The following is a 23,848-nucleotide window of genomic DNA, read 5'->3' as shown; positions in this document are numbered from 1 at the left end:
TGGGCATTACGACAAAGTACATAGACCGCCATCCAAGCTGCATCTATGCCTAAAAAGTCCACCTTCGGGTTATCATCCGAACCCCCTCCGGTATTAAGTTGCAAAGCAACGAGACAATTGCATTAAGTATGGTGCGTAATGTAATCAACAACTACATCCTCGGACATAGCGCCAATGTTTTATCCCTAGTGGCAACAGCACAACACAACCTTAGAACTTTCGTCACTTTGTCCCGGTGTCAATGCGGGCATGAACCCACTATCGAGCATAAGTACTCCCTCTTGGAGTTAAAAGTAAAAACTTGGCCAGAGCCTCTACTAGTAACGGAGAGCATGCAAGATCATAAACAACACATGTATAATAACTTGATAATTAACATGACATGGTATTCTCTATCCATCGGATCCCGACAAACACAACATATAGAATTACGGATAGATGATCTTGATCATGTTAGGCAGCTCACAAGATCCAACAATGAAGCACAATGAGGAGAAGACAACCATCTAGCTACTGCTATGGACCCATAGTCCAGGGGTGAACTACTCACTCATCACTCCGGAGGCGACCATGGCGGTGTAGAGTCCTCCGGGAGATGAATCCCCTCTCCGGCAGGGTGCCGGAGGAGATCTCCAGAATCCCCCGAGATGGGATCGGCGGCGGCGGCGTCTCAGTAAGGTTTTCCGTATCGTGGTTTTTCGTCTCAGGGGTTTCGCGACGGAGGCTTTAAGTAGGCGGAAGGGCAGAGTCGGGGGCCAGACGAGGGGCCCACACCACAGGTCGGCGCGGCCAAGACCTGGGCCGCGCCGCCCTATGGTTTGGCCACCTCGTGGCCCCACTTCGTGTGTTCTTCGGTCTTCGGAAGCTCCGTGGAAAAATAGGCCCCTGGGTCTTCGTTTCGTCCAATTCCGAGAATATTTCGTTACTAGGATTTCGAAACCAAAAACAGCGAAAACAGGAACGGCACTTCGGCATCTTGTTAATAGGTTAGTTCCAGAAAATGCACGAATATGACATAAAGTGTGCATAAAACATGTAGGTATCATCAATAATATGGCATAGAACATAAGAAATTATCGATACGTCGGAGACGTATCAATGACATGCGGGTCCCATTTAGCAGCAGCGGTATCACCGTTTGAGAGGCGGCAGGGGATCGAAAGAAAAAGTCAAGTGACCAAATATGAGGTGCCAAAAATAATTCAAGAAAAGAAAGTTTTATAGTACATAGAGGATGACATGCGGGTCCCAGTTAGCAGCGGCGGTATCACCGTTTGAGAGGCGGCAGGGGATCGAAAGAAAAAGGCAAGTGACCAAATTTGAGGTGCCAAAAAAAACTCCAAGAAAAGAAAGTTTTATAGTACATAGAGGATGACATGCGGGTCCCATTTAGCAACAGCGGTATCACCGTTTGAGAGGCGGCAGGGGATCGAAAGAAAAAGGTAAGTGACCAAATATGAGGTGCCAAAAATAATTCAAGAAAAGAAAGTTTTATAGTACATAGAGGATGACATGCGGGTCCCATTTAGCAGCAGCGGTATCACCGTTTGAGAGGCGGCAGGGGATCAAAAGAAAAAGGCAAGTGACCAAATTTGAGGTGCCAAAAAAACTCCAAGAAAAGAAAGTTTTATAGTACATAGAGGATGACATGCGGGTCCCATTTAGCAGCAGCGGTATCACCGTTTGAGAGGCGGCAGGGGATCGAAAGAAAAAGGTAAGTGACCAAATATGAGGTGCCAAAAATAATTCAAGAAAAGAAAGTTTTATAGTACATAGAGAATGACATGCGGGTCCCATTTAGCAGCAGCGGTATCACCGTTTGAGAGGCGGCAGGGGATCGAAAGAAAAAGGCAAGTGACCAAATTTGAGGTGCCAAAAAAACTCCAAGAAAAGAAAGTTGATTGCACATAGAGGATGACATGCGGGTCCCATTTAGCAGACAGCGGTATCAACGTTTCCAAGACGGCAAGGGATCAAAAGAAAAAGGAAGTAGCCGAGAAATCGGGGGTCAAAAAAATCCAAGAATAGAAAGAATTTTGGTTCATAGAGGATGACATGCGGGACCCATGATCCTGCATCGTAAACGGCTCGATCGGAGAACGTTGAACGAGATGGCGCGATCGAGAAAAAAAACAATGCCGGAGAGGCTGCCATCCGGGCCCTACATCCCTCGGCGGTGCGGATTTGCGTTGACTCGGCCGGCGAACCCGAGATTTCGAGATGCACCACGTCCCGGGCCACCATACGCGACGTTTTGGCCGCTTTCGTCGGGCTAGGTGGCCTCAAAAACGAGAAAAAAAAAGTTTTGACATGCACCACGGAGGGACCAAAAATCGTCGGCCATGGTACACCAGCAACCACGGCGCGACTTCAACTTCGTCGGCCATGGCAACTTTTCTTGTAGTGTATCTCTCCTTTAGTTTGTCTGTGTATCCCTTGGTGTGAGTTATCGTTATGGAATATTAATGAGAAGTCTTATCATTTACATATTGCACACCTTATTTTAGTTTGCAATTTCTACTATATGATTGATCTTGATTTCAGTATTGGTACCACTTTGGGAGCATTGAGTAAATCTATTTGGTTTTGGCAAACTTAGCAATGGTCAATAGCAACAATACTTTGAGTTCGAGAAGAATAGAGGAAATACATGTAGAAGATGTTATTATCTTTCTTATCAGTCCTTAGCTTAGTATTCTAAAGTTAAAACTGTTTGTGCTTACAAGTAAGATGCATGATTGTTTCTATCACATGTATAATTGTTTGTTTCCCTCAACTCTTATGCTTGCTATTTAACCTTGCTAGCCAAAGACCTGTACTGAGAGGGAGTACTTCTCGTGCATCCAAACCTGAACCCAAACCTATGCCATTTGTGTCCACCATATCTACCTACTGATGGTATTTTCTGCCATTCCAAGTAAATACTTCATGTGCTACCTTTAAACAATTCAAAACTTATTACTTTTTATTTGTGTCAATGTTTTATAGCTCATGAGGAAGTATGTGGTGTTTTATCTTTCAGTCTTGTTAGGCAGCCTTCACTAAAGGACTAGTGGCTTCATCCACTTATCCTATAATTTTGCAATAAGAGCTGGCAACGGGGTTCCCAGCCCCAATTAATCAACTTTCATTAATAATTCTCTTCACATGTTTTGCCCTGATTCATCAGTAAGCAACTTAATTTTGCAATAGACACTCCTCCATGGTATGAGAGTGTTGGAAGGCACCCGAGGATTCGGTTAGCCATGGCTTGTGTAAGCAAAGGTTGGGGGGAGTGTGACCCTTAAATAAACTAAAGTACATGTGTAAACAAAAGAGAAGAGGGATGATCTACCTTGCTGGTAGAGATAAAGTCCTTCATGGGAGCCGCTCTTTGGAGGTCTGTTTGGCAAGGGGGTTAGAGTACCCGCTACCGATCGTTGACAACAACAAACACCTATCAAAACTTTACTTTTATTCTCTTTATATGATTTCAAAACTGAAAAAGCTCTAGCACATGATTTAATCCCTGTTTCCCTCTGCGAAGGGCCTGTCTTTTACTTTATGTTGAGTCAGTAAACCTATTTCCCTCCATCTAAAGCAAGCATTTGAGTTGTTGTGATCAAACTATTATATTGTGATTTGCTTCATCATGTCTTTACTCTTTCTTGTTTAGTACAAGTTTTACCTGAATGAATATAGCTTTGAAAGTCATCAATGATTAATATGATTGAGTATGCAAGTTTACCATAAGCTTTAATATGAGAGCGCTGCTCAATAGATAAAGTATAATCTGTTAACTCGTTCTCTGACCAAGAACAAAGTTTGCCATCACCAATTATGATTTCTTATGCACCTTTATTTGTGATTACCTTATACTTGTTTCAAGTTGAGTTATATGAGGAAGTTGTTCACTATAATGTCTTGTGTGAATGAATATGATGCTTCTTGTCCGTATTTTGTTTATCGACTCTTCACTCCATAAACATGTGGTCCTGTTTACCGAGTTCAGTTTCGCTTGGGGACAAGCGAAGTCTAAGCTTGGGGGGAGTTGATACGTCCAATTTGTATCACTATTTTATATCATAATTTGCTGTTATTCATTGATATATTTCATATTGGGACACAATACTTATGTTATTTCATCTATTTTGCATGTTTCATGATTATTTGGAGATCGCGCACCGGAGCCAGGATTCTGCTGGAAAAAGCACCGTCAGGATGCAATATTTCGGAAGATCAACTGTGGAAGGAAATTTCACCAAAAATCCTATTTTTCCAGATGACGAAGGAAGCCAGAAGGGGGAGCCAGCTGGACCCAAGGTGGGCCCACACCATAGGGCGGCGCGGCCCATGGCCTGGCCGCGCCACCATGTGGTGTTGGGCCCCCACAGCCTCTTTCGCCTCCTTTTCTTCGCGAAACCCTTCGTCCCGAAGACCTAAGCCAGAGAGGAATCCTCACGAAGGGTTACAGCCGCCTCTGCGGGGCGGAGAACACCAGAGAGAAAAGAGCTCTCCGGCGGGCAGGAATCCGCCGGGGAAATTCCCTCCCGGAGGGGGAAATCGACGCCATCGTCACCGCCATCGAGCTGGACATCATCTCCATCACCATCATCATCATCTCCACCATCATCACCGCCATCTTCACCGCTGGACATCGTCACCGCTGTAGCAATTTGGGTTTGATCTTGATTGTTTGATAGGGGAAACTCTCCAGGTACTGATTTCTACTTGTTATTGATGCTATTGAGTGAAACCATTGAACCAAGGTTTATGTTCAGATTGTTATTCATCATCATATCACCTCTGATCATGTTCCATATGATGTCTCGTGAGTAGTTCGTTTAGTTCTTGAGGACATGGGTGAAGTCTAAATGTTAGTAGTGAATTATAGTTGAGTAATATTCAATGTTATGATATTTAAGTTGTGGTGTCATTCTTCTAGTGGTGTCGTGCGAACGTCGACTACATGACACTTCACCATTTATGGGCCTAGGGGAATGCATCTTGTACTCGTTTGCCAATTGCGGGGTTGCCGGAGTGATAGAAACCTAAACCCCCGTTGGTATATCGATGCAGGAGGGATCGCAGGATCTCAGAGTTTAAGGTTGTGGTTAGATTTATCATAATTACTTTCTTGTAGTTGCGGATGCTTGCAAGGGGTAGAATCACAAGTATGTATTAGTCCTAGGAAGGGCGGTACATTAGCATAGGTTCACCCACACAACACTTATCAAAACAATGAAGATTAATCAGCTGCATGTAGCGAAAGCACTAGACTAAAATCCCGTGTGTCCTCGAGAACGTTTGGTCATTATAAGTAAACAAACCGGCTTGTCCTTTGTGCTAAAAAGGATTGGGCCACTCGCTGCAATTATTTCTCTCGCATTTTATTTACTCGTACTTTATTCATCCGTTACATCAAAACCCCCGAATACTTGTCTCGTGAGCATTTACGAGTGAATCCTTCATCGAAACTGCTTGTCAACACCTTCTGCTCCTCGTTGGGATCGACATTCTTACTTATCGAAGATACTGCGATACACCCCCTATACTTGTGGGTCATCAATGAACAATTTTTTACTGTAACATCCCAAAAATTTCAAAATAAAACAAATGAATTTTCCTAGTTCGAAATTTTGGAACCAACAAAAACTTTTATTAAATTAAGTGAGATACATAATGATCTTGCATAATCCTTGTGCTATTGCCATGTTTGCTTGTTAAAGTAGTTTGAAATAATCTTAAACCCTAAACCTCACCCCTCTTTTCACCATCCTAGTTAAAATAAAATAAAAGGAAATTAAATAAGAAAAAGGCTTATGTGCCTATGGCTATTTTTATAAATCTTTACCCTAAGCTTTTCTACTTTGCTTAGAGGTTTGGAAAACCTTCATACGCCTTACCTAGCACTTATCAAACCTAATCCAAGTTGTTTCCAAAGAAACTAAAAATAACCTAAAAATGCCATAGAGGCATATGAGAGTAAAATAGCAAATTGGTGAATTTCAGAAGCTTGACCCTAGGACTTGTTGTGAATGGTGGGATCACTCCTATATACCATTTAAACACTCAACAACACCATTTGGGTCAAGCCAATTCAAATTCAAACTCAAATGCAACATATGCATAGAGGCATATGTGACACATAGCCATAATACCCAATTTTTGCCCTATGACTCTAAACCTTGACCAAATGATGTGAAACCTTCTCTCAACCTAATATAACACTAAATTGACCCTAACCCATGCCCAAGTAAATCAAGGGGAACAATTTACAAGTTTAATGAATTTTGACACATCACCTCTTATGTGTTATGGCCATTTTTGCAAATCTTTGATCAAGACCTTTTGAAATGGATTCAATGGTTTGAAAATGTTTCTAAACTAATAAGAATCACATTAGAGTCAACAAAAGTCAAATCAAATGGAGAGAAATCAAATAGTGAGAAAATCCCAATTTTACTGACATACACATAAGGCCAATTTTGCAAATCTTCACCAAAGGCCACAATTGCTTGATCTATTGCTTGTAGAATACTTGTATATGTTAAACAAAAACAATTTCATCAAAGAAACCAGAATCAAATCCAAGAAATTCTCAAAACCATCACACATATGATCATGGTCATATGTCCACTTTTTATTATCTTCCCCTCTTTACCCATCTGGCTTTGACTTTTCTTCAACCAAACTTGGTCAACTATTGCCATGTCATCCAAGACCATGTCAAGGTGAACAACTTTCATGTTGACCACACATGCTAACTTTGACCAGGTTGACCAGTATAGTTTTGACAAGTGGAGACTTTGAAACTATGTGAAGATGACCCACATTTTGAATTGTTGCAAAACTTCACCAAAATGAACACCACCACCACCATTCCATCATATTAATTATATGTTTGAGACACACCAAAAAGATTTGCAAAATTCCACAAAAAGTTTCATGCGGCCATTATGTCGAGCACCTTGCTGGCATGATTCTGGATTTGTAACACACCTCTTTGTCCAGCAGATTTTAGCCTAAACCTACTTTACCCTGGCCATCATTGAACCCTCCTCACACCTCTGCATCAAAGTAAGGCCATGGTACCACAGTACAAGGCTTGGCATGATCATTTTTCAACCATGCCGAGCTCAATGACAACACCCTGCCACTCCATTTTCTTCACCCCTCTCTGGTCATCAACACTATGTCAACTAGCTTGCCTGCACTCCCCTAAGCACGCTCGTACCAGCCCTAAGCAAGGAGACGCACGCTATGGTCCAGAACGCGCGCGCCTAGTACCTCGCCACGGCGTGCCAGCGCACGCGGTGAGCGCGCCCAGACGACGCCCTGGACGCGCCAGTACGCCACTCGCCTGGAGCCTCTCGTCCTTCCCTTCTCATCCACTTGCGCGTGCACACTCCACACCCTTCCAGTACCTCGCCAGACACCGCCATTGGCCGTCGCCTGCGCCGTAGACGAAGACATGATCGAAGTTCTGCCGCGCCCGTACTGAGAACACTCGAGCGTTGCCAGCACGCTCCCGTCCTCCCTCTGCTGTCTCTTCAAGCGTGTTAGCTCCGCCTAGCCGTCGCCTACACGACGCGCATCATAGCTTGCCCCTTCACGCCTCCGACCGCCATCGCCAAGCATGCCCCTTCACAGCACCCGCTGGACTCCTCACCCTCCTATAAATAGAGCTCCCCCGCCCCTTCTTCCTTCACACAATCTGCTCCCCTCCTCCTCCTTGACCTCCTCGAACACCTCCCTCGTCCCAATTCCACCGGAGCTGCTCCAATTTGAAGCCGACGGTCGCCGGAGCCCGCAGATCACCGTCGCCGATTTACGCCGCCCCAGGCCTCGCCACCGCTACCAGACGTTTCCTCGCCGTCGACAACGCCGCCTCGCACCCACCAGAACCCCGCGGGAACCTCCGTCACGCCGCCGACCCCCTACCTCGCCGGCGCAGCAAGTCCTCTCCCCCGTCGACGACGACGAAGCCCCACCGTCGGATCCCCTTCTAATCGCACGGTTCCAGTTGAAAGGTACTGCTTCGGCGTTTAACACTCACTGACCGCTGGGTCCCACTGTCAGCTGGACCGTGGCGATGGTTGGGCTGGCCTGCTTCTCTCTCTCCCTCTGCGGCCCGTTTACCTTCCCGCCTAAGCCCAAGATTTGAATTCGTTTTAAATCATTTCATTGAATTTGCTCACAGATGCTTTAATCAAATTCAAATAACTTCAAATCTACTCAACCAAATTTGACCAAACTTATATTGTTGGAAAGCACATGAAAATCTTGATCCAACCCCACTGGATTCAACCTCATATCTTGTGTAGATTTTGAATAGCAAAAATAACAAAATAGAGACTTTTCAGTATTCAAATAAATATAGAAAATCAACCAATTTGAATTTTGAAGTTAATCCAATTGCAATAATTCACATTTAACAAACCCTAATTTACTATGTAAAAATATGATATAGGTTCTGTACATGATCATGGGCTAGAAGCAAAATATTGGCTATGTAGTCAATACTAGTCCTTTTAAACTATTTCAAAATTTAGGAATTTAAATCTATGAGGTGTAGCACCTCATTTAAATCATTTCTCAAGTGATATGAAGTAAGGTATTGACCTTTATTTACTTAGGCTCATATTTGCTCACTTGTAGATTTTAAATCAAAATAGTATTTAATATTGCAATGGTTATTTAAATCACATGAGATGATGAAATCTCATTTAAATCATTTTTCTCAAATGATAAGTGTGAAGTGTTGACCTTGGTCAACATGTGATCATCCCTGGTTATTTGAGAAGATTAAATCTTAAGAAGATTCAATGAGGGGAAATTATTTCTCCCAAACCAAAGAGAAACCCTAATTCCAATTTTTCAATGAGAGGAAATTTATTCTCCTAATATTAAATAAGGAAACCCTAGCATAACTTGTGAATAAATGTTAAGTAGTGATGCTAGATCATTTGTGTGAGCCAATAAGGCTAATTAAGACTACTTAAGTGTTGTTTGGTGATTGTATCCTCGTATTTGTTTATAGACGCTAGTACCGGAGGCTATCAAGAGGAGGAGGTATTCTACCAAGAGGAAGAGCAAGAGAACTTTGATCACATCATCAATCAAGGCAAGCTAACACTCTTTCAAGGTTCCCATGTGCAAAGCTCTACAAGAGCAAGGCACCATTACTTTTATTTTATGCTTAATGCTCCTATCCCAAGTTTACTATACAAGCTTTACTAAATTTTGTTTATCAAGTACTTTTTGATTCATGATTCACTTAGTTTAGTTATGGAGTAGTGCAAGAGTATCAAACTTAGCCTAGAGCAATACTAGTTGCTTAGCACCCCTCATGACTAGTTGCTAGTGCTCAATATTAAAAGTAACTACTCTAGATGGGAACTTGTGAAAACTAATGACTTTGAAAACCTTGGAATGATGAGTCATTCTATTGAAAGATTTTGAAGGTGAATATGACTTGTGAATGACTTGGTGAATTTTACCAAAAACTGATGCTTGGGTTCGGATGCGATACCATTCCAATTTTACAAGTACCCCCACAATACCTGAATCTGGGTAAGGCTTAGCTGGAAATTTATGTGTCTTAGTATGGGTTCCCTCTAAAACAAGCGTCATCGGGGTTATGCCGGAGGCTGCCTCTACAAAAAAAGGAATGATCTGAAATGACGTGAAATGAGGTGAATGTCCGGCCCAAGCCCCGTGCGGTTCCAGTGCTGACTTGTCTATCTTCACTGGGAGGCCAAGCTCATGGGGAGAGGTGCCTATACTAGGGTATGTAAATGAAAGGTTAGGATTGGTAATTCGCGTACTGCGTACGATAAATCAGGGCCAGTTACCCCTGACGAACTATTGCAATTGTTGTGGCACAAGTGTACAACCTCTGCAGAGTTAAACATATTCGAATAGCCGCGTCCGCGGTCATGGACAGTTGGAAAGGCCATACTGTTCCGTCATCAGAATTTTTCTAAAAATATGAATGGTGACTTGTGATTTGAATTGAAAGGTGACTTTGACTTTGCATCACAACTGAGTTGTGGGAATGACACTAATGTTCCCACTTGAGTTAAGTTAGGCAAGTGAGGAGTTTTTGATGATTAAAGTGTTTATGAAATAAAACTGGCTTTATGCAAATGAAACTAGAGCTTAGAACCCCCTTGCTATAGTTGATAGTATTTACATTAATATTAGTTTGCGAGTACTTTAAAGTACTCATGGCTGTGTCCCTGGCTATTCAAATGGCCAGACTATGAAGAGGAGTACCAGAACCCGGAAGAAGGACAGCAGGACGTCTACGACAACTAGGATCACTCCTGACGTCAACAGTTGCCTGTGGAATAAATGGACTACTACTACGCTATTTCGCTTCCGCTATGTGTTATGTAATTGATCAATGGAACTTCTATTATTGTAATGAGACTGGATCATGTGATCCTTTATTTGTAAGACGATTATGTGTTGTAATGAATGATGTGTTGTGATATCAATCTATTATGTCTCGCAAAAACAATATTCCTGGGATTGCGAGGAATGGCATAATAGGCATCTGGACTTAAAAATCCGGGTGTTGACATTTACCCTCGAAACCATTCATTATTTGTTTATTTTATTTGTCTATTGTTTGATTTAAAGGATATTGTACTTTCTCCATTTCATAATATAACCTTTTTAGCACACTATTTTAGCATGCTAAAAAGTTGATATTATAGAAAAGAGTGATAATTTAGAATATTATTGTGTGTTGTTATGTTTAAAACACTCGGGAGTGGTGTTTTGGAACATGGGAGCATATGCTCCCTATATTTTGAAATGCATGTTACATGTATTTTAAATTTCAAAAAAATTGAAACAAAAAATCCGCATGTACATCTTCACGTGCTACGCGCTCACAAAGTCGTTTCATAAAAAATGAACTTATCATGTGACGTGTGTAAAAAAGACAAAATTCAGTGCTGAAAACAATGCTTTTCGCAGGATAAGTTTTCTCTTTTTTACATAGGCCACAAAAAATATTATTTTTTCGTGAAACTTGACGCATACACATATATTATGGAGATGTACATGTAGAATTTTTTGTCAAAATTTTTCCACACTTCGAAATATGTTTTGTTGGTAGAGGGAGCATACGCACCTGGGAGCCGAATTGAATTTCCGCATTTGTTTAGCTTATGTTTCAATCGTACTAAATTTGAATATGTAAAATGGTGTTTAAGTTGTTTGTTTGCAGTCGTTACAGCCTATCCGTTTTACAATTGAGCATATGCGATCTGATCGGCCGCAGTGGATGCCGGCATAGAATTTGTGTTTTCTGCACCACGTAAATGCACATGTCGTCCGAGAAGCCCGCTCAAGTTCCACCGCCATAGACATGCCTCCGAGCCGAAGTTGAGGGACGCCCCACCGCCACCGTCATCCTCCCGCACAGTTTTTTAAGGTAAGTTGGGCTGCAGGTAAGATTTTTAAATCCAAAGTAAGTTGTAACTTAAAAAAAAAAGGTTCGCCTGGTAAGTTACTCCACTCTATTTTCTCCTCGTGCTGTAGAGCATGACAGCAACCAACTGGTACACAAGTCATTTAAAAAAAAATTGGTACACAAGTGATCGAATCTTTGTTTTGGTCGCAAACTAGATCATTCAATGTAATGAAATATATGAAAACAAAAACATTGCAGCACCGAAGAAAATTGAACAAAGAGACTTATCAACACTCTGCACCAAGATCAAAACATAAGCGAAACTTACTACATGTGGGGGAGCTAAACATACAACGCTTGGGGCAGTTAAAGATCAAATCACTTCCGGTCATATGTATATCGTATGCACAGCACTTCCGGTCAAAAAATAAGAGTTAAATCAGCTCTTGTTCAAAGCAGAAGCTACATCTTGTGTAGACTTCAGTGGATAAAAATCTCTGTTGCAGATTTTTTAATTGCATAGGAACCCAGTTCATAAAAGGAAAGAACAAACACCGCAAAAAAGCTCAGCATACTCATCGTCCTGTTCCCTAGCTTTATTATCAGAATGAACAATCATGAGAGCAAAATAAATTAGCATCAGCATGAACGGGACTGTTCCAGATTTATGATTTAACAGTAGCAAAACAAACTCCTCTTGTGATCAATACATGCAGCAAAAGTGCAAAACAGACTCCTCTTGTGATCAATACATGCATTCGATTGAAATAAGAAGACCGGCACCAGACTTCAAGCATCTAATTTAAGTTCAGCAGTCATTTTACGGTCTGTTCGTGCATCAACGACAGCAGAAGCAAAAGGAACGCATTAAATTCAGAATAAGCATCTAGCGAGATTATGCATTACATAGTATCCTGAGTCCTGACACCCAGGAGATATCAACAGCTAGCCCATCTTGACGTAGGTGCCAAAAGCGTCGAGCAGGCCGTCGGAGCGCCCGTGGAAGCCGATGATCTTGCCACCACACGCAGGGAGCTTGAATGGCGCCCCTTCCTCCTTCCCATATGGACCGAAAGTGCGACGATTGCTGACAAAAGTGAGTGATCTAATGACGAACCACTCGTTAAAGAACCCGTAGTGGCCCTTGACGCTCGTCAGGTACTCGTCCTGCCGCAAACAGATCTGGACATGCCAAAATGGCATTTCATCATATCTTGTTGGAATAAAAGTCATTTGAAGGTGAAAGCTCGCACAAAGGAAGAAATGTGATGATTTGTAGCCTATACCTCTGAGGGTTGTCCTCCGGTTCCGCCCCAGAGCTTGCTCTCCTCCTCCTGGCCGTCCCGCTCATACAACACCGACATGGCATCGACAGCCCAGCCATGGCGGACAATAACCCTGAAAATGCGGTTGACGCCACGCGTGTCCATCTTCCAGGCATTTCCACCACTACCTCCACAAGGACCCATCTTCATAACTGAATCCTGCATTTAAGAAACAACACCAGGAAACTAGTTCAGCAGATATAGTATTAACAGTTAACACTGGAAGGTAGGCAGATCAGAGGTATCATAATTTTTCTATGTTGGTTAGGCCATACCGTTGAGCTCTTCTTATCATGGATTTTCGTCTTCGCCTCACTATTATTGATACTGATGTTGATGCTGGTGGATGGACAAAACTTTGGGATTACCAGCGTGTAGCAGTCCGTAGATAAGCACTGGTTCAGCGGTGTTGGCTGCATGACGTTTGATCCAGTGCGGTCACAGAATGCATTCATGCACTCCTTCTCATGCTCCTCCATCTCATGGTAGGGCATCTTGGCAGTGCACCCATTCCTAGCGTTGGAGCAAAGGACCTGGATTGACTGCAGCGCACTCTCCATCGCGAGGAACCGGTTGTAGCCTGTGGTGATGGAACACATCTGGCACTTTTCTTTTTTCGGAAGCTTCTCATAGCAAATCGAACAAAGAGCATGACCAGCTGCACACTGAAAATTATGAAAGAAATGTGCCATGCTTTATGAGCATCCTTATTAAAAAAAATAGAATGCTTAACATGCTGAAAATTAAACAAATAAACTAGGTAAACTAATTGATTGATTTTTTCTACGAAAAAATCTAACGACGGAGTAAATTGGAAACATAGTGCAGGTAGCAATTCACTGTAAATTGCAAACATTGTGCAGGTAAGGATTCACAATAAAACACGAGCTAAAGACAGTGGCTACTTGGTAGGAAAACATTTCTGACGAAAGGCATTTTAAATGGAAACTGCTGGTGGCAAACAACAGGTAAAGAAAGATCATCTGCTCTGGTTAGAGGCAATGCACAGGGTCATGATGAGGCCATGAAGGAAAATTTGAACATGTAACAAAATATGAACTGATGAAAACTCTACCAAGCACTTCTCTAACAGGATTTTCTTGTTTATTGGTCCAAGTAAATTGACCTCCAAGCCTCCTTAATTCAAAACAAATAATGAAAATGTTTTAATTCTTCAAGATGTGGAGCTGGAAAGAAAACCTTTTCTCAGAAATTCCGAAAAAAAAATCATGATCAAGACAATACTCTAAGCATTATCAACTGAACACCGTTGTCTCAAGTTTTTAGTGGAGCCAGCAGGTTGGCATGGTTAAGAGAACAAAATACATTGGGCAAGTTGTGACAAGTTTCTGAAATCAAAGAACTTAGGTGGCATTGGCCTGAAAGACCTTATAGACTCAATATCCGTGACACGAGCAGTCCAGCACCGCAAGTATGCAGATCAGTACAGAACCCTGAGCCACTTCACCGTACAGTTCTCAGGGATGAAGAACTATCAGAATTCTAGTGTTCAGCAAGCTTAAGCAATTAAAAATTGTGAAGAAACAAAAAGTTGTGGCAACGTACTAACATTGTGGCTGCGAACCTCGCAAAAAAGGTTGTGTGCCTGCCAGGGCAGGCTTTGTGCATTACGTACAAGTTGCGACCCATGCTCAGAACGGAAGCACACAATCGCGTTCTTCTTGCCTCTGCAATTGGTCATGTGCTACTAAATCTGATGCTACTACTGACCCATTGCCATCGATAATGACCGCTCAATTCAGATTTTGTTCAAGTTTGACCTGGTAACTTAATAATCATGTTGATCTCGGCCACTTGAAGATGTCAATCTGATGACCACCCAGTTAGGATCGAGTTTGAGAAGGGAAAGATTTGCCTGTTTGTCCGATGAGCCATAGATTTGTGACTTTGTGACTCTAGGCATTATTTCCAGCGATTTAATCTGACCCAAAATATGAAACGGTTCCATTCACACGCAGGAACAAAAAAACGGACCAAACAAAGCGCCCGTGCTTCGTCTCCCCCAGCGACGGCGTTCCGCCTCCGACGCAGCGAACCCTAGCCATAAAACACGGAAACCCTTCCCCATCCTTCCAAGTTCTAACCCAGTACACTCTGCACGGCCTCACCGGCGTCCGGCAGGACATGCATGCATGGCATCCCGACGGAAGTGAACGGTAGATCAGAGTCAGACACGTACGGATGATTAACCGGTCGATGGTTGCTCGTGTAAAGAGGGAGTAGGAAGAAGGGGTGTGAAAATGATGACCTGGAAGACCGGAGGCTTGAGGGGGCCGAAGCAGACGGTGCAGTCCAGGTCTTCCAGGTCGACGGTGACATTGGTGGCGACGGCGGCCTTCATCTTTTTTCTTCTCGGCGCCGCCGCTAGCTAGGTTCGCTTGCCGTTTCTGCTAGCTGCGGTTCGCCGGTTCCTCCCGTATGTCGCCTCGCCCCTCTGCAGACTCGCTCAAGTGACTGTGCGTGCGACAGTGGCTTTGCTTGGATTCCTACTGCTCGCTGTAGTAAATGGCGATGCTGGGAGCTGGTCAAAAGCTGTATTGGGAAGGCTGACGGACTGAGGACGTGACTGGACGGAGGAGCCTTTTGCTGTGCACACTCTTGCCATGACTGGCTGCACTGCATGTTGGCAACGTGTTCGAGTGTCTCTGTCAAAAAAAAAAAAAAAACGTGTTCGAGTGTCCGCGATCACGAGAGTATGCCCGTGTATTGACACGTGTATTGCAACATAGTTGAAAATACATAGAGTGAAAATACATCGAGAGTGCCCGTGTATTGGCACACTCAACGTAGAGTGAAAATACAGTTTCCACCGTGCCATGTTTTGAGCACAACGTAGAGTGAAGTGAGATTTTCTTAAGCTCGATCAGTTTTCAAAAAAATGCAAATGGAGTTTTACGAAAATTCAACTTGTACCACAGAAAACTCTATCTATTATATACTAAAAGCAAAATAAAGATGTTTAACAGAGAGACACCATGTTAATCCACATCATCTTAATTATTTTGATGGTTAGATCTGAAATTTACGGTTGAGATTAAAAAAAAAAAGATGTTACGTAACATCAGCCGCGTACAAAAAAGTTACGACTAACACGCTAACAAGACAATTAATAGCTGAGCATACATATAACGTGCCAAATATGGACTCAAACATGTATGCTTTATACCGTTCCCTGAACGTGGTAGTTGTCAAGAATTTTTTTTTGGCTAAAACGTGGTGGGGCACCACATAGATTGGATATGTATTTTCAGAAAGAAAAAAATGTGCAGTATACAACTTATGTACGTCCTTCCATAGACCCAGATCAAATTAAATTAGGCACGACCATCTCTTTGAGAATTTCATGTCCCCTTAAAAATTATAGATTACCTTTTCTTTTTTTTTTGAACAATAAGGGGATGGCAGACTGCATATATTCTAAACGTAATACAAGGATGTTTTTCTCCACGTATGCTTAAAAATATGAACCAAAGATTTTAATCTTAACGTGCGAGATTAAAAGATAAGAAATGTTACGTACAACAATATGTGTGTACAAAATAAATTGATGACACGTAAAAACCATAAATAATAATACATATCAGAAACAAAAATAAAAGTACAGGACAGGCTCGCGGCATAGCCACGAGTCACGATCAATCTACTCTGACCGAATTAGATTTCCGGGATCTATCCGTGACGTAGGTGCACCCAGGCAGTTAATCTCTCGATGGTAGTCCTCCAAAAATAAAAAAGCACGTTTTGTATGCAATATCCTACGACCGGATTTAAATCATGTCGGCGCTCAAAAAAACATGTATACACGTATTCACGATGGAGAAAAACCGAACAACTAACTCGAAAATATTTGATACAAAACTTATTACGTAACATGCATGCACATGCACGTAGTGATGTTATTGACGATGTCATACGTGCAGATATGATGCAAATATAAAATGTTCATGGATATTATTTCAAGATTTTGTGTGAAGAGTCAACAGTACGTGCATGTTCGCTTGACTTAGCAAATAGAAATTTATGTTCATGATATAACCACATCAGGTGTGCTGGTGATGTCCACCTCCCACCGCACACCCGATTCTCAGTTTTAATATGAGCCTATGGCTGAACAGATGCATGTATCGTCATCATCATTGCAGAGAGAAGAGAGAGTCATCGCACAACGTCACCTACATCATCGTCGTGCACCAGCGCCCTCCCCGATGTCCACCTATAGCGGCGACATCCCCCACAACTACCTAGCTCGCGTAGTCGCAAGCGCTGCATCTCCATATTGAGCAGATCGATGAGTAAGAAAAACCTAGAAGTGCAGTCTAACTATGCGACGTGAGCCTAGGAAGAACGCACGTGTATATGTATTGATGTTGTCATTTTAGTAGGTATTAATAGCGAGACTCTTCAGATCCTCAAAGTTGATAATGGCAGCCATTGTGTCAAATTCCACATTCGTTCCAAGCAAGACGGTTTTGAGTGGTCTCTTATACCCGTCTATGGGGCAGCTCAAGATGAGCATAAGCCGGAGTTGTTAGCCGAGCTGGTAAGGGTCTGCGAGATTGAAACTTTACCTATGCTTATAGGGGGCGATTTTAACATAATGCGTAGACAGGAGGACAAGAATAAAGATAATTTTAATGCACGTTGACCCTTTGTTTTTAATGCTATTATTGAGAGTCTTGATCTTAGAGAGATTGAGCTTTCATGTAGACAATTTACATGGGCGAGTCGTAGAGAATCACCTACATATGAAAAATTAGACAGAGTTTTGGCGAGTGTCGAGTGGGAGCAGAAATTTCCTCTTGTGTCGGTTAGAGCCCTCCCTCGGGCAGGTTCGGATCATACTCCTTTGATTCTCGATTCAGGTGAACAAGCTCACCTCGGGAACAAGGTCCAATTCTCTTTTGAACTCTCATGGCTGAGACGTGAGGACTTCTCTGATCTCATTGCAAGGGAGTGGAATTCTATACAGCATGGGAATAGTCCTATGGAGGTATGGCAAAATAAAATCCGTCATCTTAGGAGTTACCTTAGAGGGTGGGCAAAAAACCTTAGTAGTGTTTATAAAAAAGAAAAAGAGAGACTTTTGTTGTTGATTGACTTTCTAGATAAGAAGGCTGAGACTATGCCTCTTAGTGCTTTAGAGCGTGCAGAACTAAAAGTCTCTACAGATAGCTTAGCCAAGCTGCGTCGTGAGGAAGAATCGAAATGGGCCCAAAGAGCTAAAGTCAAATATATTCAGGAAGGAGGTAATAATACTAATTTTTTTTTCACCTTATTGCCAATGGTAAACATAGGAGGAAAAAATATTCCAACTAGAACATATTCGGAAGAAGGTACGATCGTTGGTCAAGAAAATTTGAAAGTGTATATTTCAGAATACTATAAAAACCTATTCGGAGCTCCGAGCCCAAATCTTTTTGCTATGAGAGAATCGGACAAGGCCGATATTCCTCAGCTGTCGGATGAAGAGAATAAAATTCTCATAGCCAACTTTACCGAACAGGAAGTATACACTGCTATTATGCAAATGGAGAAAAATAAGGCGTCGGGACCGGATGGTTTTCCCACTAAATTTTATCAAAAATTTTGGGACGTGATCAAAACAGTCCTCATGGCCATGTTTGCAGCGTTTCAGGAGGGTGATCTTCCTCTATTTCATCTTAACTTTGGAACGATCATTTTGCTTCCTAAGAAAGAAAATGCGATTCAGATCCAACAATATAGGCCAATATGTCTTTTAAATGTAGGTTTCAAATTTTTTACTAAGGTGGGCACGAACTGTGTCACAGAGGTCGCACACAAGGTGGTAAGACCGACACAAACTGCGTTCATGCCAGGGCGCCACATTTTAGAGGAAGTCGTTGTCCTCCATGAAACCATTCACGAACTTCAAAGGAAAAAAATGAACGGTGTTCTTCTGAAGTTAGATTTTGAAAAAGCGTATGATAAAGTTAACTGGGATTTCTTACAACAAGCTTTGCGAATGAAAGGTTTCGATCCGAAGTGGTGTAAATGGATCCAAGATTTTGTGAGTAGAGGAGTGTCGGCATTAGGGTGAATGATGACACTTGGACATTATTTTCAAACGAAGAAAGGTCTTAGACAAGGAGATCCTTTATCGCCAATTTTATTTAATATTGTCGCCGACATGCTAGCTATTATCATTAATAGAGCTAAGGAGGATGGTCAGGTCGAGGGACTCATTCCTCATCTTGTGGATGGTGGTGTCTCAATTCTACAGTACGTGGACGACACCATTCTTTTTATGGAACACGATTTGGAAAAAGCCTTAAATATGAACAACTTTCCGGTCTAAAAATTAATTTTCACAAAAGTGAGCTTTTTTGTTTTGGCGATGCTAAGGATGTGGAGGAGGACTATCGCCTTCTTTTTGGATGTGACCTGGGAATGTTCCCTTTTAAATACTTAGGTATCCCAATTTATTTCAGAAAACTTAGAAATGGGGAATGGAAGCCGGTTGAGGATAGATGTGAAAGAAAGTTGAGTTGTTGGATAGGAAAATTGCTGTCTTATGGTGATAGATTGATCCTCATAAATTCAGTTTTGACGAGTTTACCGATGTTCATGCTATCGTTCCTCGAGATACCTATAGGGGTAAGGAAACGATTAGACTATTATCGATCACGTTTTTTCTGGCAAAGCGATGGGCACAAAAGAAAATATAGGCTGACTAAATGGAACATAATTTGCCGACCTAAAGATCAAGGAGGGTTAGGAATTGAAGTACTAGAAGTCAAAAACAAATGCTTGCTTAGTAATGAAGGAGATATGCCCTAGAGGCAATAATAAAGTGGTTATTATTTATATCTTTATGTTTATGATAAATGTTTATATATCATGCTATAATTGTATTAACCGAAACATTAGTACATGTGTGATATGTAGACAAACAAAGAGTCCCTAGTATGCCTCTTAACTAGTTTGTTGATTAATGGATGATTAGTTTCATAATCATGAACATTGGATGTTATTAATAACAAGGTTATATCATTGTATGAATGATATAATGGACACACCCAATTAAGCGTAGCATAAGATCTCCTCATTAAGTTATTTGCTATAAGCTTTCGATACATAGTTACCTAGTCCTTATGACCATGAGATCATGTAAATCACTTATACCGGAAAGGTACTTTGATTACATCAAACGCCACTGCGTAAATGGGTGGTTATAAAGGTGGGATTAAGTATCCGGAAAGTATGAGTTGAGGCATATGGATCAACAGTGGGATTTGTCCATCCCGATGACGGATAGATATACTCTGGGCCCTCTCGGTGGAATGTCGTCTAATGTCTTGCAAGCATATGAATAAGTTCATAAGAGACCACATACCACAGTACGAGTAAAGAGTACTTGTCAGGAGACGAGGTTGAACAAGGTATGGAGTGATACCGAAGATCAAACCTCGGACAAGTAAAATATCGCGTGAACAAAGGGAATTGGTATTGTATGTGAATGGTTCATTCGATCACTAAAGTCATCGTTGAATATGTGGGAGCCATTATGGATCTCCAGATCCCGCTATTGGTTATTGGTCGGAGTGAGTACTCAACCATGTCCGCATAGTTCACGAACCGTAGGGTGACACACTTAAAGTTGGATGTTGAAATGGTAGTACTTGAATATGGAATGGAGTTCGAATATTTGTTCGAAGTCCCGGATGAAATCCCGGACATCACGAGGAGTTCCGGAATGGTCCGGAGAATAAGATTCATATATAGGATGTCATTTTATGTGAATTAAAATGTCGCGGAAGGTTCTATGGAAGGTTCTAGAAGGTTCTAGAAAAGTCCGGAAGAAACCACCAAGGAAGGTGGAGTCCACATGGGACTCCACCTCCATGGCCGGCCAACCCTAGTGGGGGAGGAGTCCCAAGTGGACTCCCCCTTAGGGGGCCGGCCACCCCCCCATATGGGAGGTGGAACTCCCACCTTTGGTGGGAGTCCTAGCTTGGCTAGGTTTCCCCTCCTTATGGAAGGTTTTTGGTTCGGGTCTTATTCGAAGACTTGGATACCAACACTTGGGGTTCCACCTATATAATGAGGGGCATAGGGGAGGGGCCGGCCACACCAAAGCCACAAGTTGGCCGCACCCCCTCCCAAACCCTAGCCGCCCCCCTCTCCTCCATATCTCCCGCGTAGCTTTAGCGAAGCTCCGCCGGAGTTCTTCACCGCCACCGACACCACGCCGTCGTGCTGTCGGATTCAAGAGGAGCTACTACTTCCGCTGCCCGCTGGAACGGGGAGGTGGACGTCGTCTTCATCAACAACCGAACGTGTGACCGAGTACGGAGGTGCTGCCCGTTCGTGGCGCCGGAACCGATCGTGATCAAGATCTTCTACGCGCTTTTGCAAGCGGCAAGTGAACGTCTACCGCAGCAACAAGAGCCTCATCTTGTAGGCTTTGGAATCTCTTCAAGGGGGAGACTCGATACCCCTCGTTGCTACCGTCTTCTAGATTGCATCTTGGCTTGGATTGCGTGTTCGCGGTAGGAAAAATTTTGTTTTCTATGCTACGTTATCCTACAGTGGTATCAGAGCCGTGTCTATGCATAGATGGTTGCACGAGTAGAACACAATGGTTTTGTGGGCGTTGATGCTCTTGTTGTCTTTAGTTTGAGTACTTTGGATCTTTGTGGCATAGTGGGATGAAGCGGCTCGGGCTAACTTTACATGACCGCGTTCATGAGACTTGCTCCTCGTTTGACATGCAACTTGTATTGCATAAGAGGCTTTGCGGGTGTCTGTCTCTCCTACTATAGTGAAGATTCAACTTACTCTTCTATTGACAACACTAGTATCACCGTTGTGGTTCATGTTCGTAGGTAGATTAGATCTTACTCGAAAACCCTAAACCACGTAAAATATGCAAACCAAATTAGAGACGTCTAACTTGTTTTTGCAGGGTTTGGTGATGTGATATGGCCATGATATGATGATGAATATGTATGAGATGATCATTATTGTATTGTGGCAACCGGCAGGAGCCTTATGGTTGTCTTAATTTTCATGTTGAGTAGTATTTCAAAGTAGTTGTAATAGTTGCTACATGAGGTGAACAACCATGAAGACGGCGCCATGAACCTTGACGCTACGCCGACGATGATGGAGATCATGCCCGAAGATGATGGAGATCATGTCCGTGCTTTGGAGATGAAGATCAAAGGCGCAAAGACAAAAGGGCCATATCATATCACATATGAACTGCATGTGATGTTAATCCTTTATGCATCTTATTTTGCTTAGATCGCGACGGTGCATTATAAGATGATCCCTCACATTAATATCAAGATAATAAAGTGTTCTTCCCTCGTATGCACCGTTGTAACAGTTCGTCGTTTCGAAGCATCTCGTGATGATCGGATGTGATAGATTCAACGATTCACATACAACGGGTGTAAGCCATGTTGCACACGCGGAATACTTGGGTTTGCTTGACGAGCCTAGCATGTACAGACATGGCCTCGGGACAACGGAAACCGAAAGGTTGAACACGAGTCATATGGATGATATGATCAACATGTTGATGTTCACCATTGAAGCTACATCATCTCACGTGATGATCGGTTTTGGTGTAGTGGATTTGGATCGTGTACCACTTAACAACTATGAGGGATGTTGTATTAAGTGGGAGTTCATTAGTAATTAGATTAAAACATGAACTAATTATCATAAACATAGTCTGAGTAGTATTTTGAATTAATTTTGTAGTATTGGCATCCGTTTTTCTACTATGCGCTAGTCTTGTTATTGAGATAGAAATACTCGTTAAAATCGACAAGAAACTTTACGGATTGGTACCGTATTGTTAAAGAATCAAGAATTGATTAAGTCCTATTGCAAACTTTTAGTAAACCTCACATTGTTGATTCAAAGAGCTAAGGTTTCAATTAGTACCTAAAAGTTATCTTGTCTCCATCAAACTTAAAGTTCAAATTTGTTTGAAAAGTAAGGAGCTGAAAATTTAGTTTTCAGAAATAATCAAGGTATGAGATATATGTGATATCTAAGACCTTATTACAAGATGATAGAATATAAATTTGGTGAGACTACATAAACTCATAAGTTTTATGGGAATGTATGAAGGTTGAAGACGCCCGAGCGTCACAATCCTCCAACTATTGGGGCACTAACGATATTCGCATATCCATGAAGTGACCATCCTTAAATATGCACCGTTACTAAGACTCGTCGTTTCGAAGCATCACGTGATGATCGGGTGTGATAGATTCTACGTGTGCATAAAACGGGTGCAAGCTAGATTTGCACATGCAAATACCAAGGTTAAAACTTTACGAGCCTAGCATGTACAGACATGGTCTCGTAAAGTCGTCATGATATGATGGATAAAATTATGAGTGAAATTGTTCATCATATTACAAAGTTACTAATAGTGAAATCTGGAACACTTGTCATATGATGATCAAATTCAAAGTAAGAACCTCAAGGTTATTGGTATTTGACCAACAAACGTAGAAGTTAATGATGTTGAAGTGTTTTCTGAATAATGAGTAAAGCTAAAAGAGAAACTGCAAAAGATATTTTTGGCAAAAAGAAAAGAAAAGACTAGAAAGTCTAGCTCAGGTGTATATAAATGATATACATGTTATGGTTGTATTCCTAGTTAAGTCACACTATGAAATTCTTGGGTATTAGTACTATATTGGTTGGTATGAAGTGTCATACAAAACAACGCAATACAAGAATATAATGGCCTAAGTGACTGATAAGGAATATGATAGGAATGCACGTCTGGAACAAAATAAAGTGTTATTATGTTCGTCGTTGGCATTCTATCTAGCCCTTAGAATTTATAATAAAGAACTTAATAATTGTTATTTTGCTCCGGTCAAATGAAAACAATGAGTTGTTCAAATTATGACATTACTCCATATACGATGGATAAGTTATTATAAATCTTAATGGTGAAACACACATACATAACATTGACGCTAAAATGCCATAAGGCAAATGATTTGAATTCCACTTATTTGTGGAACCGCCATTTAGGTCATGTTAGAAAGGAACGCATGAAGGAACTCCATGCAAATGGATTTTTGGAGTTATTTGA

At 41.9% G+C, this 23,848-nt stretch overlaps 1 pseudogene; it reads right to left on the bottom strand.

Annotated features, from left to right (window-relative positions):
• Nucleotides 1–12,355: 12,355 nt before the first annotated feature.
• On the bottom strand, nucleotides 12,356–15,097 carry LOC124664268 (annotated as a pseudogene).
• Nucleotides 15,098–23,848: the final 8,751 nt, after the last annotated feature.

Source organism: Lolium rigidum, chromosome 6, assembly GCF_022539505.1.
Source record: "Lolium rigidum isolate FL_2022 chromosome 6, APGP_CSIRO_Lrig_0.1, whole genome shotgun sequence".
Taxonomy (NCBI): Eukaryota; Viridiplantae; Streptophyta; class Magnoliopsida; order Poales; family Poaceae; genus Lolium; species Lolium rigidum.
The sequence above is the reverse complement of the archived record's forward strand: the minus strand, read 5'-3'. Positions and strand labels throughout refer to the sequence as shown.